This window comes from Carcharodon carcharias, chromosome 7 (assembly GCF_017639515.1).
Source record: "Carcharodon carcharias isolate sCarCar2 chromosome 7, sCarCar2.pri, whole genome shotgun sequence".
Lineage (NCBI taxonomy): Eukaryota > Metazoa > Chordata > Chondrichthyes > Lamniformes > Lamnidae > Carcharodon > Carcharodon carcharias.
In genome coordinates, this window is record NC_054473.1 from 63,132,158 (window position 1) to 63,148,864 (window position 16,707).

The 16,707-nt window shown below is 43.9% G+C and overlaps 1 long non-coding RNA gene and 1 pseudogene across 1 annotated transcript in view; both read right to left on the reverse strand.

Annotated features, from left to right (window-relative positions):
• LOC121279939 overlaps window positions 1-16,707 on the reverse strand; it is a 794,500-nt gene that overhangs the window by 722,901 nt on the left and 54,892 nt on the right. The window lies entirely within an intron of this gene.
• LOC121279938 lies at window positions 11,777-11,988 on the reverse strand (annotated as a pseudogene).

A 16,707-nucleotide genomic window follows, 5' to 3' on the forward strand; every position in this document is an offset into this window, starting at 1 on the left:
TCCTTAATGGTGGCGGAGATCTCTTTGTGTCCACCGGGAATTCTATACTGTCGTAGGCTGATCACCTTTTCGGCTATTGGGATGGGAAAGGGGTCCATTTTCACCTTTCCCACCAATACCGTGCGACAATGTATTAAGGTTCCAAATTCAAATTTACCGTGTCGCAGGTATAGGGTTAGCCCTGCCAGCACGTCCATTCCTAGGATCCACTCGCGGACCGGTGTTATGATTACAGAATGGGTCCTAATCGGCATTGCCCCTATTCTTAAGGGTAATTGCACCATTTTTCCTTCTATCAAATTTCCTCCCAATCCCACTAATGTGACTGGGGTTCCTTTAAACTTATGGGGAGTTCCATGGATTAGGGTGGCCTCCGCCCCCGTGTCCACTAGAGCCATAACCGTCTGAACAGATTTGCGCCAATAAATGGTCACCGCCACATGTGGTCTGATGTCATCGGCCGACCATTGGCTCGTTTGTGGGCAAATCTTCGGGGCTTGGCCCAATCCCTATTGGTCCTCCCACTCATCCTCTTCTGACAACGCCGGGTACAGGCGTTTAGCACCTCTTCCTCTCTTATTCTTCCCCTTCTTATTCGCATTGCGAGTGCGCTGGTCCACCTTGCAACATTCTCTGTAAGGGGTTGTCACCTCTCCTTCCTCCTCCTCGGAGGACTCCCATTGCGGTCGAGTGGGAGTCCTCCCTCTATCTGAGGTAACGTTCCCCGTCTCCCTGAACTGACATTTCTGTATTAATAGTTCTACCAATTCCTCTGCCGTTACCCGTGGTTCACGGGCCTCGGTTTCTACCCTGGACACTTTAAGTCCCTTTCGTTTACACATTTCTTGCAGCTCTCTCGTGGGCCTCCCATCAATGTCCGCAACCGGGACTTGTGCTTGCATCAGCGCTTGCCATAGGGCTCGGCGGGAGGGTCCGGGGTTGCCTCCTTGATTGGGGTTGAATCTAGAGTCACCCCGAGTTTCCGAGCGACGTCCCTCCCTAGTCCCATTATTACCCCGGCCTTGCACCCCCCAGTCTCCCAATCCTCCCATCTCCCGCATCATACTCCGAGCCTCCCCCAACGTTTCTCCCTTGCCACTCAGCATTATGGTAAGTAGCAACGGCTTATAATGTGGGGGAGCCGTCTTTACCAGGTGATCCCTGGCTTGTTTGCTCACATTGACATTTTCTATCTCATCCAAGACTTCTAACAACAAGGCATCTCGTACACATAGTCGGGTCAATCTCTGTATCCCTTCCTTAATCGTGGTCCACATTCCTTCCAAGGGTGGCCAGTCAGACGGGAACGGGTATTGTTCTGCTACCGCTCGGGCGTACATCCCGAATAGAGTCCCCGTACCCCTTTCCCCTACCATATCTTTGGCCTGTCGTCTATATGCCAGGTCTATTGCCGCATCTTTGGCCAATCCCCCGAATTTGGGCGCATCTTGAAAATCTACCTGGACTTGCTGTCCTCCTTCTTCCAAAAGCCTAGGCCGTCTCTGAACCTGTTTTCTCCGGACGACCGGATTCGCTCGCACCTGGGGTGGCAGCTCATCTTCGTATTGATCATCCGAATCCCCCCATATATTCCCGTCCCAGTGGTCAATATCCCAGCCGTCCCCATTATTTAGCTGCGCCACAAACGCCCTTATTTGAGTGGGGTTCACGGATCGCGGGCGCTTTCGCTCACTCTTCCGCTTACTAGACGACAAATGTGTGATCGCCCGCCCTGCTAATTCCGTTAGTGCTGTTATTTCTGCCTTTAGTTTTATAATTTCTTGTCTTAACACGGAGGCATCCCCGCTACTGAGCCCCTGCTCATGCTTAAGGGTTGCTATTTCAGCCTCCAACTTCTGACGCCTGTCAGACTGCTGCTTACAAGCCGCCGCACAAGCCCACATCCGCCTCTGGATCCCTGGCAAGGGGTTCCTTGAGGGGACCGGGATTTTCTCAAGGGTGGACAGCAGCGACCCTGGGGTGGTTCCTACGCCTTCGGCCTCCCAGTTTTCCGGTCGCCCCCCACCCTTCCGCAAACAGGCCGCTACACTATGCCACGGCCCTTGCCATCCTGGGACCGCAACCCGCCTCGGCCTGCCCTTCTGGTTTCTTATTCCTTTTCCCAAACATTGTTTCGCATCAAAATCCCTCCTCAATTGCGATTGATCCTGCCGACTACGCCAAAATGTTCTAAGAAATTATGAGGATCAGGTTCGCAGGCGGGTAGTTTGATGCGGAAACAAAGAACAGGAGACTAGCTTGCTAGGATAATATTATTTTATTTTGCTTGTTTCCTACCTAGCCTACATAGGATAGAAACCAGGTCCGATACTCACAACGGGTCTGGCATAATTGGCTATATACTTACTCCACGAATTACTGGAACTGGGAGCCGTCAGTTCTGCGGAGGTGCCGCCTGTGACCCACGCTCAGCGATTAGCTTAACCCGGAGCAGACTCCCCGAACTGGGGACTTTCCAGGCTTATATATGCGCTACTTGCCGAGTTCACTGAGTCCGCGTTGGGCACTCGTCCAACACATTGTTTAGTACTGGGCATTGTTCCCATGCGGTTTCGGCTCCGACTCCCTTCAGTAGATAACAGGAAGTCTCTTAGCAACGTCTTGTGTTCGAGGTCAACTGGTGCCTGGATCCAATCTTGCATGTATTGGGACACCATGTTAACCCCTTATATTACAGGGAACAAGGCAGGGAGAAACAATTAGTATAACAACAGTGCTGACTGGTTGAGTCAAACAGGCACTTTCCATGTTGCAATTCCTGTATATTTCTATGCTGTTGTATGCTTTACATTCACCCGAATGGGGGGTCCCAGTTTACCTTCTCGACTCAGGATAGCATTTCCAATTACAGCATTTCCTCATTTAGCCACTGCACTAAAATGGTGTTTGGATAATGTGCACAAGTCCTGAATTGGAGTCAGTAGCTACAGAACAGAGTTTAGAGTAGGAACTGAAAACAATGGCTTCAGTCTTCCCATCTTTAATGCAAGGTTAGTTCAAACAGAATCTAGCCAATGTTGGTGTAATTGCCTACGTCACTGAGCATTTAAGTTTTAAAGCATCCTGGAGGTTTCCAACATTCCTGACCATAAATCAATACAGTTTGAGTAATTTATTGTTTCTGACCATTACTTTTTCTTCAATCCACTCTCAACTGTCTGTCCTTAAGTATGAGCTTCTGGATTTCTTCAGAAGTGCAACTCCAAGGTTTCTTTAATGTGTGGCATATATGATTAATGCTGTTGTGATGGAATCTGTGCTTGCAAACTTGTAATTTTTGAGAAGGGAAACTGGGCAAACATAGGACTGTAGCTTTAAGAATAATCCTGTATTATAAGATCACATGATCTGAGTAAACCACTATGTTGGCAGTGTGGGAAACCTCTACAAAGTTCTTCTTTAGTTATGGAGTTTGATGCACATGTGTAGTTGCTGCTGCTGTCTTGTAAATAAAGTTAAATGTTTCCACTAAGAAAGCCTGTCTGAAGACTGACTCTATAACAAACTGGCGATGAGGATGGGATCAGGTCTGGTGCTGTCCCTTGCCCAGCGATTGTGAGTGTTTAAGATAATTAAATAGAAAGGAATATAAACTCCAGGTATGCTGTCGCTTAAAGTTAAAGAGAAAATAAGTCCCGATCCAAATGGCTAAGAAATCTCCCAGACCACTCCCGACATTTAAAAAAAAATACAGAAATTGCAAGACCCCCCCAAGTGAGAATCCACAAGATGGGTGAGCAAAACATTAAAAGAAAACCTGTGCTTACATTATAAAATAGGCAGCAGCCGCATAGGCTCAGTAGGTTAGAGAAGCTGCCACACAGCTTGCAAGTTTAAAAAAAGAGCAGAGCAGATAGCAGCGCTGCAGTTTTAAATTTAAACAAAAAAAAATTGGACCACAAGGCTGCGGGGACTTCTGAAGTCCAACATCAAAAGAGCCTACTGAGTTAAAAAAAAGAAAAAAAAAATTCCACAGAATCGCCCAGAAAGGGAGAAGAAATCACTTTTCTCTTTCCCTAAACAGGGACAAAGTTTTACTAAGTTAAAAGGGAAGACCCATGATAGCAGGGATCCGGCCAAAGCTCAAAAAGCACAGGAAACACAGCACAGAAAAGCCAACAACTACAGAGACAGCCCAAGTTAAAAATCAGTGACTGCTCTTAAAGCAGCAATATATCTAAAGTGGTAAATACAAGAAAGCTGGCTATGGATGGAAAATTAGAAGAGACCCCAGAGAGAGGGCAACTCTGCTGAAGGAAACAAGAGACCCCAGAGAGGGGGCAACTCTGAGGAAGACAACAAGAGACCCCAGAGAAGGGGCAACTCTGCTGAAGGAAACAAGAGACCCCAGAGAGAGGGCAACTCTGCTGAAGGAAACAAGAGACCCCTGAGAGAGGGCAACTCTGCTGAAGGAAACAAGAGACCCCAGAGAGGGGGCAACTCTGAGGAAGTCAACAAAAGACCCCAGAGGGAGGGCAACAATAAATTAAACAATTGAAAGTACAGTTGATTGCCCTTCAAGATCAAATGCAAAAGGAACGTGTCACCATTTAGCAACATGAAGAAATTAAGATTGTCTTAAACAGTAGAATGGAAGTTCAGCAGAAGAAACTTCTAAAAGGCTCAGGGGAAGCCTTAGTGATTGGAGAGGGCTCAGAGGAAGCCCTGGTGATCGGAAAGGGCTCAGGGGAAGCACTGGCAATTGGTGAGTGCTCACAGGAAGCCCTGGGAGTCGTATATAGCTGGATAAGGCGAGGAGACAGGAGTTCGGAGAAACTCCAAAGCAATGCCAGCTCAGTGGAGCTAGCTGTCCAACCAAAGAGCTGAAGAATCAGCTGAATGAAGCTAAAGAAGCATTGAAAGGAAAAGTCATAGAATTTTCCAAGATGCGAGCAGGTAATGAAGTCACGGGTAGGTCAAATACTGAACCAAGACAAGTTGAGATTTTACCTGAGAGAAGTTTGGCTGACAGTGAAGTCAAAAAGAAAGCCACGAGTAAATTCTGTGATAAAAAGATGACTCATAGAATGAGGATGCAGAATTACTGATGATGCGCTGTCTTTGGACGAGACTAAGCCTAATACTTCCCAATTTGGAGGAGAAGGTAGAGAAAAGTCAAGGGAACAAAAAAGGACTCATAATTTGCATAGTCACGAGTGACAATTTACTGTTGGAGAAGCCGCATATGAAAAGAATTTCGGTGGAGGACTAAAGCAGTTACCTGGTAAAGTGAGTTCTGTGACCGGACCATTGTCGTACCACAATGGAATGTTGGATCACCCGTTAAGCATGTGGACCTTTTAAGAAAAAGAGTAATCACCCAACAAAATGACGTTCCGCCTGTAACCATTGCTGAACCCTTGGTTTCTGTTGAAGTTACTCAACCAAAGACAGACATGCCCTATGTCTGTCTGAGTGGAAGACAGTGAACTGCATGTGCCTCATGAGGTACCTGATGTTAATGCGGTGCCAGAGAGTGTGTTTCCTACAAAAGAATCTAAAGTCGTGGAGCTTCGACATTCCACACAGATCAGGAGACCACATGAAAGACTGAACTTGTAATTTCATGACCTGTGTAAATATTGTAATGTCATGAGATAAATATTCTTGTAAATACAAAATGTGCAGAAGAGTTAAAGGGGGAGGAATGTAGTAATTATAGTTTGGGGAAACGTAGGACTATAGCTTTAAGAATAATCCTGTGTTTTAAGATCACATGATCGGTGTAAACCAATGTGTTAGCAGTGCAGGAAACCTGTACAGTCAGAGTTCTACTTTAGTTTTGGAGTTTGATGCACATGTGTCGTTGCTGCTGCTGTCTTGTAAATAAAGTTCAATGTTTTCACTAAGAAAAGTTGTCTGAAGATCGACTCTATAATAGAAACAGAGAAGGGAAACAAAACCTACCAGTTTCTAAGGAAACCAAACCTTCTGGGCAAACTGAAACTGGCTGAGACTGTATAAAGGGATTCAAAGCCATCCCCAAGCTCAGTAGTTCTAATTGATGGGACCAGTGGCACATTACAGGTTGGGTTGCTAACACTGCAGGCTTGGCATGGAGCTCCAGGAACTGAAGATCAATCTCCAGGACGCTGCCGTATGCAACCCTGGAGAAAAATTACCTGGACATTAAAAAAGATTCTTTCATAATTTTATTTGAACATTTCTCTTTACCAGATATAAAAAAAATGAAAATGGGGTGGTGGTGGTGTTGGGGGTGGGGGGGGGGGGGGGGTAGTGGAGGAGGATGTTAACAATGTTAACAATCAAGCATTATCCAACTGGATAATGCACCCTTTTGCTTTCCAATTCATGTAGGAAGGCAGTATGTCGCAGGAATGGATAAATGGCTGTTTTGGCCAACTAATGGCTGCAGAGTGGGAACAAGTCATGTGGTGAAACCTCCACAAGTCATGTGGTGAAACCTCCAGGAATACATTTAAATCACAGGGTTGATTAGGATTGCCAACTGCGAGTAAATGTACTCCTGAAGGTTTCATCACAGTTGGTAACCTTAGTTACAGGCAAGCTGAAGAAGACAGTGGCCAGATCCTGGCTAGAGCTGTTTCTGGTACTTGAAGATAACATTGGTAGGCCTATACCATCCAGACCAAGTTAAGGAGTTTCTGCAAGCATGTGCCATTTTTTGTGAAGACCATGCCTATGGAACTTGGGTAAGCTGCTGTTGGCTGGAGATCAGGCACTTCCCTGGGAGAAGCTGTAATTCTTCGTAAGGCAGTTTTGTAGGACTTTTTTGAATGAGTTTGATGACCTACACACAAATTGGCTCAGCAGTCCTTGTAGTAAGATCTGTCTTCATTGTATCATTATTGAATGTATAATTCAAAGTTCATAATCAACCACAATTTGCCTGTTAATTCATGTTAAACTTATGGCAGTTCTGGGTTGTGGGGTACTGGTGTTTAGCTAAGATAGTATTTGCTCTGCTTGATTCTTGTATACTAAAAATCTTTCGTTTTTAAACCATGGAATTGTGTGCCTTTATTCTTTTCATAGATAACTGGAACTTTGAATCTCTTCTACTTAAAAAAAAAGTTTTTTTTTTGAAATCGTAGCACTGTCCCCTGTCCCAAAATCACTTCCAGCATGTCAACCAGATCAGGCCAAAGTTTGTTGAACTCTTAGGAGTTGGCTGCAAATTTCTGAAGATCATGAGAAAAGTTTAAACATCACAACACATATTGGAACCATCAATTCATAGAAAGCTGCAACAAATATCCAGTTCTTTAAACCAGATGTTGACAGTAACCAGGTTCAATTGTGATGCAACAGTGGTATCTGCTTAAATTGTCTCAGTTGAAAACCTGCATCAATTAAAGGATAAAGTGCAACACCCAACTAAAATCATTGTGGAACCAAATAAAGCAATAAAGCTCAAACTGCACAAAATTTCATAAAAAGAGGAAAGCACTTGAGAACATGAGTGAACTAAGGATGAGCCAATTTACATGGTACTGAAGAAGGTTTTCCTTTGACAAAAGACTGGCAAATGTTTGAGGAAGTACAAAATCAAAATGACTGCCAAACATTTAGAGCCATGAATCAGATACGTGTGCCAAAAACAGTGAGCAGGCAACATATGATTATGCAATAATGCAAGACTCATCCTCAAAAATGCAAGTTCCATATATAAAACATGACATCCCACTCTCCCCCACCCCAAAACCCCCGAACATACAAAATGTTAGGTTGTGCAAGGTGCATCCATCCTCTTTTTTCTCTCATCTTTCTCTCCCCATTTCCAGAATCTAGTTGTTTGGCCCTTCTCTTTCCTCATCTTCTCACCCCCTCTCTTTTGGCCCTCTCCGTGCTCTCTTCATCTCTCTCTTCGCATTCACCTTTTAATGCAGTACCCAGATTTTTCTGCAGCAGAACATCTAACAGTGCTTGCCGTAAGTTTGACTTGCCCTTGGTAGTTGAAGTTTCTAAAGATTTCAATTTTCAATTGCTGAAAATGACAGCTGATAATGGCACAAGGCGAACAGGGTATCTGGGTTCTGAGTGAACAGAGCAAGCAGCTGTGTAAGATTTGTACCAACTGGATTGAAGGTTTGTGAAATAATAGAGGGACAACAGAGAAGGTTAGTGGGTGTATTAAGTGTCAAATAGGGTACAGTAAGAGAAATGGAGAAGTAAAGAAAGCTTGGATTAAGAGAAAGATTGCATTAAGAGAAAGAGAATAGAAAGAAAGATTAAAACAAAAATTAAGTTTTAACATTTTTTAAATCTTCAGCTACAATTAATACCTAAAAAATGAGATCCGTTCAGTAGGTTTTACCAGTTTAATTTTCGGCAGCAGAGGTCGATTAGCAGGTTGATAATTTACAGTTATCACATCAATAAAAGGGCACTTCTGTTTTTAATCGCAGAACTTAACTTTCTGTGGCAAGCTTAGTTTGTATCTTCTGCACAAATAACGTAACTTCAAGCCACAAAAGCAGAATAGGGATTGAGAGAACAGTGAAATTCTTCAAAATTGCCAAATTTGAAAAACTGGTAAAGGTATTCCTGACTGGTCAAAATCTACTAGTCAAGGAGCATCTCCTTTCAGACCTCCAGAGTTGGGAACTACTTTAAAGAAGTTGGAGGTGTTGAAGTCAACTGTGCCAAATAAGAAAACCGGCTGTAGCTCCTTGAAGTTTATCACTGCAGCAGAGAGAGCATCTGGAAAAAAAACTTACCCATGTGATGGCTCTGATTTGCCCAACTCTCAAAAGGTTTTGGCCAGGATTTTCCATGCCCACTGGAGTGTTTGGTGCATGAGTGGACAACATGGTGCCATCGGTTTCACAATGAAGTGAAACCAGTTTGTGATCGTCTGCCAGTCCGCAGACAGCAGGCCGCATTTCCCACCATCAGATGTCAGGAACCTCATCAGCATATCATTATAAGGCCAGCCCACTGGGCTCATCTTCCCCCTGAATCGTCTGCCCATGTTGGTGGGAAAACATGCAACATTGGCACTGACCACCGCTGTCATCGCCTACAAAGCCGGAGTGGTAACGTAGCTGTCCCTCCTGCGGCCACAGCAAGGGTAGAGGTTATCACTGCAGGCCTTCACGGTGTCCAAAGGGCACTCAAGGGCTGCAGTTTTCTTGCCTTTCAGGGCCATATCTTCTTTGCTGCAGTCCTGGGCTGGAAGCACTGGGTGCAGCTGTACTTTAAATGTGGTACCTGGCATGATGAAGTGATGAGGTGATGACATGGTGGATGAATGGGAGCCCGCCTGCCATGGAAACGGCTTGTTTCCCAGGAATGCATAAGTAATGTGGCGGGTTTGGGACGATATGGCATGGAAACCCGACATCGTGGCCAAGGCGCCATTTTACCCACCCACCACCACACTTAGTGCAAATCTGGGACTATTCTGCCCTTTGTTTCAAACAAAGAAAGTTGGACTGTTGAAGACGAAGCTTTATGAAAAGGAACTGTGTGCCAGGGAAAAATTCAATCACAACATATTCCCCACAATTATTTTTGAGCAATTTTAACTCAAATTCCTTCCCTGTGTCCAGATTAACAATTAGGATTCAATTTACTAAACAGTGAACGTGGGCTCAAATGGCAATAAATTGAAAAGCACAAATTAACATTCACTTCAAGGCATACCACGTGCATGGCCACCTGCACAGGTACAACCTGGAGCTGAGCAGGGTGTTCGAGTTGTTGTTATGTGGAACACACAAGTGACATCCAAGGATCAAGCTCTATAGACAAAAAGTGATAAGTATAAAACCATAAGCAATTTGTTGGAAAACTCATGGCATGCTGCATCCTCCTTCTCCACTGTTTGATCCTTGGATAGTAAAATGGGCAATTCCTGGATTTCTATATCACGGCAGACCTTTTATATATTGGACAGAAATGACTGCAAGAGGACCCTTCACCCACAGCTCCACCCACCCACCTCCCCTCCACCCCCAAACCCTTCAGGCACTGACATAGCAAGTCCACGCAGTTTTACAGACCATATCTACTGAACATGGACTCAGTTCCCTTGATTACCAACAGCACAGCTAATCAATAAAACTGGCTCACTACTCTGTATGCTATAAGCGTCCTATGAGGAATGAAGGCAATTCAAGTCAACATGTTATAGCCAAAAGGGCAATTACAACAAAAAAAATTCTGTCTTAATTTTTAAATATCTCCTATTCAATAAGCATATAGTCATTAGTCTTGCACAACAACTTGAATCATATGATGACTAAAACATATTTTAAAAGCCCTGTTGCACTATACATTTACTGACAATACATAAACCACTTTTATTTAAGATACAACAAAGTACTTTCTAATTTCAGATTAACTGTGTTGAAATGAAAACTTGGAACACCACAAGTCCCCAATATTAGATAGCCTATTTCTTCCAAAAGGTGCTGAAATTATTGAATATCCAATATAACTAATTCAAGTAGAGAACTTCCTACTTCATGACTACTCAAAAGCCTGATTTCTCTTTTCTTCAAAATATCTAAAAATTTATCCTTATCTAAATATTTCAAAATGCAAAAGTATTTATTCAGTACTCAGTATAGACAAGGATGGATTTTAAAACAAATTTTGCCCTCAGGTTGCAAAAGCATTATTTTACTTCAACTCTTTTTATTTCCTTCATAACTTGCAAAACTGCAAAAGTCATCGAGAATGGTAACATTTGCGATTTGAAAAATGACTGCTCAGTTGAAGCAGCACTTTTACTTAAGAATTAGATATTTACAAGCTTCTAGGCATTAGCAAATACACCTCAATGCCACTGCCATGCCAATTGAATCATTCAAATGAAAATGGGCTTGATAAGATGTTACAAAATAATTATTTTCACAGTGCGTTTCTTTTGAACATCAGTTCTAGGGATCACCCAAGTATGTATGTTCTCAACGGCCACGTGCATTCATCATATTTCCAATGATATAGTTCTTGACACCACCTGCAAAGCTGCAAGCAAGGACCTGTAGTAAGGAATGATGTTGATGTTTAATGTCATCACATTGGCCAATTCACCCACTCAGTACAGAGTAACACAAGAATGGCCTTGATAATATGTCCTCTGACACAGTTATTTAGGTCATTCATTCATCAAGCCAGTTATCACAGGTTCAGGAGTTCTTAAGTGCAATGACTTACATCTTACATAACAGATAGAGCTCATATTTTATCCAGTGTGTTGTTTGAGACTGAGCACCCTCAGGGATCAATACTTGGGAATTTATCTTTCATTGAAATTGTGTTAGCATGCATATGTATGGTAGTTCATTTCATTCCTATTTTTCAGAAGGAATTACTTCAAGAAATTAGTTTTCTCAGCTTTTAGCATTATGGCAAAATATAGCCATTCACATAAACATTAAGGAAATTAAATCACTTCTGTTAATACCGCAACTGAAATAAATACTTGGTTGAATTTAATACATCCTCTTTAATACTAAAGGAATGCTGACCTTGAGTTCTTGGAAGAAGGACTCGGTTAAATATCTGCTCTCTTAAAGAAGTTCCTGGGGAAACATTCCTTTAGAATTGCACATTAAACTGTAACAGGCTCTTGCTAAAAAAAAATCATGACTACATCATAAAGAAGAACATGCATTTAAAGACAAAAATATACTTTATTTTTTTCAAATTTTTATTTTCAATTTTATTCTAAATTATTTTATGAAACAAAGATTAAAGTTCAGGTTTTAGCGACCATTCTCCTGCAGGTTCATGGGTCCCATAGTTTGAGGTGAAAAGCCCATTAGTGGATGTTTTCTAATCCCCTTGATTTGTAATAGGTTTTGCAACCAGACACTCTTCTGTCTCGATCAGCACGGTCCAATGATACGGTAAACAAGCAATCCGCTTTTCCTTGCCGCCGTTCGTCCACCTGTGAAGGTAGATGGTAGCGAGTCCGGGCACCGTCAGGCAACCAGACATAATGCAGAGACCCGGTAAGATCTCGTACCACATCCTTGATCTTTTCCTGTCCCACCAACTGACGAACATCCCAATAACACTTGTTAATTGTGTACCAATTGGGTTTTAAGTGTAGTCAGGCTAGGGCACTAATTAGGGGTGCACCTGTGCTCACACCTATGTGCTGAAGGAGGAATTGTTATTTGGAGGTGTGTGATATACAATATGTCCCTCTGTAAATAACATATATTTATATCTATATAAAGACTAGGCTCCAATATTCTATCTTTCACTACCTGGCTTTCCAAATTTTTACATGGCAGCAGAGCATGGGTACCTAAAAGTGAAGGTTGGAATCAATTATATTAATTTTCTCAGACATAAAACAAAACTACTAGTGGCCATTGTGAAAAATGGCAGAAAGTAAGTTTCAGGGTACAACATTTTTGGAGTCTGAACTATATGATCTGTTAAAGAATGAGGTTGATATGTAGACATGGGTTATTACTTCTACCAAAAAGAAATGGGGCATGGCCTTGGTATTGTCACTTTCCAAAGTAAAATCAGAAGTAAGGCATTTCCTGAGATGCACACCTCTCAGCTGGGTAGTGGTTTGGACACTGTGAAGTGTACAAGAAAGATGGCCTGGTCAGAATTGAACATTGTAGAAAATGGACAAACATTCCATGGAAGAATATTTGGGGTTTGCCAACTTTTCATACAATGTGTCAAAGTTTAATTCAGGGATCCCTGGATCAGCACTATTTTTTAAACTACTAGAATTTGCTGCAGTGTCTCATGGACAGGCAACTGGTCTCGAATGGCATTCAGCCCTTGGAGACTATGTTGGATTAGATGTCTGCTGTCTTAATAAAATTCCTGGGGAAACAAATACTCCCTTCAGCTTTCATGGAGCAAATAGGATATTCCACTGTGACACAAAGAATCAAAGACTCGATGGTTACCAGATTTTTAAATATTCAAGATACCGAACGCAAAAGCCAATGGAACAGAAGAACTAAAGATTGACAGAATGGTGATGAAATAGGGATAGCAAATTAGTTATGTCAATAAAGGAAATTGGAACAGTAATAACGGGCAAGTGAATTCCAGAAATGCCCAAGAAAAAGCTAATCGGTGCTTTAGGTGTGACTCTAAATATCATTATGCAGCAAATTGTCCAGAGCATAGAGGCAGGGTCTTTGAAATAATGCATGAAGAAAATAGTTCTGAGCAAGAGGATGAAGATAAAGATGAATACTAACAAATTATACCGGTCACAAGCAGTTTTAATCCTGTGATGAATGCATTAGTCGCAGACTCTTGATTGTCTGATATTGCAAGTGCACGTGCAAAGAAATTGTTAGGGGTCTTGGAAGAAGATTGTCGCAAAATGGAATGCTTTTTACAGGAGTTTGGAAGCCTTTCACGTTTTTTTCAGAAAGTTGTTTGTTTGCATTAAGTCTAATACACACACACACACACACACAAACATATATAGGCAAGGAATCTTTCATGCCCATTGGTGTCGGGGACATGCTGGGCGTGAGCGGACAATGTGGTAGGACCACCAAAAATCGTTGTGAAACCCATTTGCAATCGTCCACACCACCCGTCAATGGCCGACCACATTTCCTGCCGCCGCAAATCAGGAACTTCATTTTAATACATCTGCATACTATAAGCCCTGTTTGCCTGAATTGCCCACCAGGCTGGATCATCAAGGCACACTGACATGTTTCACAACAGCATTTCTAAGGCATGCACCTGGCGAGCTGCACTTCGAGGGGAGCTCAAAGGTGAGTCCACAGTAACATTGCACAGCGCTCACCAGGCTCACCTGTAGGGTTGAGGCGTCACACACTCAGGCGAGGGCACAGGCAAGTCGCTTATTCCCAGTTAGCTGAGAGTGCAGTGCCAGGGCTGCCCTACAGTTGAGGCGAATTGAGGGGGGGGGTGGGGGGGAAGTGAGGGCTGCCCGGCGATTGAAACTAGTGCACAAGAACATGCAGAGGTGGGTGAGGGGAGAGGGAAGTGGCCATGCATTGGAGAAATCTTGTAAAATGTCACCATTCCTCCACAGCTGAGATAGTTCAGGCACAGCCACATTCACATGCTTGGAGTCGGACTTCTAGCTTATCTGCCCGCTCAATAAATGCAGAAGCATGAAATTGCCACCAAGAGCTCCAGGGTTTTTCATGTCTTGGGCACAGACTGCAAACTAATGAGCATTTTAGTGGAATGCAGAACAGTTGGATGACTGGGCACCTTGTACAATCTCCTTGCTGAAGTTGGTCATGGAGCAGTCACTGGTGGAGGTGCTCACAGCCCCTTGCAATGTCATTGTTCAGGTTTGGACCAGCCTCCCCCATGGTTCAAGCTAACAGTGCAGCCTTGCAGTGAGGGTTAGGAGAATGCCTGCGCCTGAGCTGAGAGCACGGTATGCTGTCCATTGGGCAAAGTTGCCATCAATCGGTCAAGTGAAGTGGGGCCGAGGTGGGTGGGATTCCATGAAGTGCACTAAACTCTGGACATCCAAGTGGTAGCCAGCACTCTCTGGGATGCCTTAAGGGGCCTTCAGACTTAACTACAAGAGGTTCTTAGTACCCAAGCTAACCCATGCATCTCTCTCTTTAATCCTGCAGGATTACAACACCAGGAACATGGGGCCTGGTGATCTAGCTGTATGCCTATGGCTTACTTAAAGCGGAGACCAAGGGGAAGAGAGTGATGGAGGCGCCTCGCTGGGCAGAGGGAGGAGCAGCAACCTCAGGAAGGAGGGGCAGATGTGGCTCCCACACACGCCACTGAAGTGCCACAATGGGCTGGTCAGCGCCTAGACCCAAGGTCTATAAAAGGCACATGTCTTTCTCACAGATAACCAAGAACCAGTGTCACCAAAGACTATTCATGTCCAGGGAACTGGTCAGTCACATCTGCCACTTGCTGTATGACTTGGTGCCAGCGACTGTCAAAGTAACCATGGCACTCAATTTCTATGCCAGTGGCTCCTTTGAGGGCTCCACAGCTGACCTCTGCAGGATATCGCAAGCCTTCATGCACAAATGCATCCATGAGGTCACGGGCACCATCTTCGCAAGGCACACAACTTTGTGCATTATGCCCAGGATCAGGAAAGCCAGGATGCAAGAACGCTGGGATTTGCCAACACCTCAGGTTTCCCAGAGGACTGCATTCACGTCGCACTCAGATCTCCATGACAACAAACAGTCAACCACAAGGGCTTCCACATGCTCAATGTTCAGCTGTTGTGCGACCACTACAAACACATCCTGCAGGTCTGTGCACAGTTCCCACGGCTCCTACATTCTCAGTAGGTCTAAGATCCCTGATGACTTCCAGGATCCAGAAAGGCTGCAGGGTTGGCTCCTCGGGTACAAGGGCTACCAGCAGAGGATGTGGGTGATGCCAGCTGTGCGGTGGCCTTGGAGTGCAGCAGAGAGAAGGTACAAGACTCAAATTGCAAATCACACTTTGGTGGAGCAAACTATCAGAATGCTGAAAATGAGATTCTAGTGACTGGACCAGTCTGGTGAAGCCCTACAATAAAGTCCACAGAGGGTGTCGCGCACAGTTGTCACCTGCTGTGCCCTTCACAACCTGGCACAGCAACGGGAAGAGGAGCTGGCTGAGGAGATGGAGGAGCTGCACCTCTCCTCCAATGAGGAGGATGTCGATAGGGATGAAGTCGAGGAGTTCCCTGAAGATGAGTATGATGGCACTGAGGCCATTGCATTGACCAGACAAAGCAGGCAGCTCGGAAGGCCTCACAGCTGCTAGATTTGTGCAGGATGATGACGTCATGCAGTGAGGAGACACCATTGATTCTCACATTACATCTGTGAATATTTGACACCTGTCTGGCTGATGGCAGCACACAAACCCTCTGTGATAATGTTCCTGTCATGGAGACACAACGGATGCCCATAGTCCCTACATTCTAGGAGGGTGACGATGACATGCAGTGGGGACACTCCATTAGATCCTCACATAGCTTATGTGAACGTCTGACTCCTGTCTGGCTGATGGCAGATCACTTGTGCTTTGTGAACAGTGTCACTGCTCACTGGAGTTATTGCATTGTAACATCAAGCCCCGCTATTCCCTGAGTCATGACCAATGTGAAAAGTTTGACCAAACCATCAGATTTTCCCAATTCTGTTTAATTTAACAGAATACAAGCACCAGGTTTGTGAACTTAATAAGTAAATAACTGTTTATTGAACAAATTGTCTTTAACTAGAGGCAAAAGAAAGAAATATGAGCTGCTAACTTCTAACTCAACCCCTTCTTAATTCCACACACACACAGGATTTTAAGGATGAGGTAAAACATTTTAATAGTACCAATCCAGAGTATAGGATTCGATGGGTTGATTTTGATTGATATCTCCCAAATTCCTTGCAGTTTGTTGTTGATGACACAAGGTGGTCTCCCAGCACTATAAGTCTGTGGCTCATTAGTTGAAAAAAACTTGCTTTTCAATGTCTCTACTGGTGATTTTTACCCTTTTCCTCTTGACAGGGGCTTTCAGAGAAAGCAGAAGGATAGCCAGCCAGCTATTATGGCAGAATTGCTGGAATCTTACAAACACAGGAGAGGGAGGTTTCAGGTCTTTACTCTTTGCAGGCTAGGAGCTGTTCTGCCTGTAGTGTTACCACACAAAACCCTGGTCACCTGGTCAGAAGCCAATTAAAATGCTGTCATTAGGCAGTTCCCCCTTGTCCTGAACTCCTTTCCAGCACCATCCTA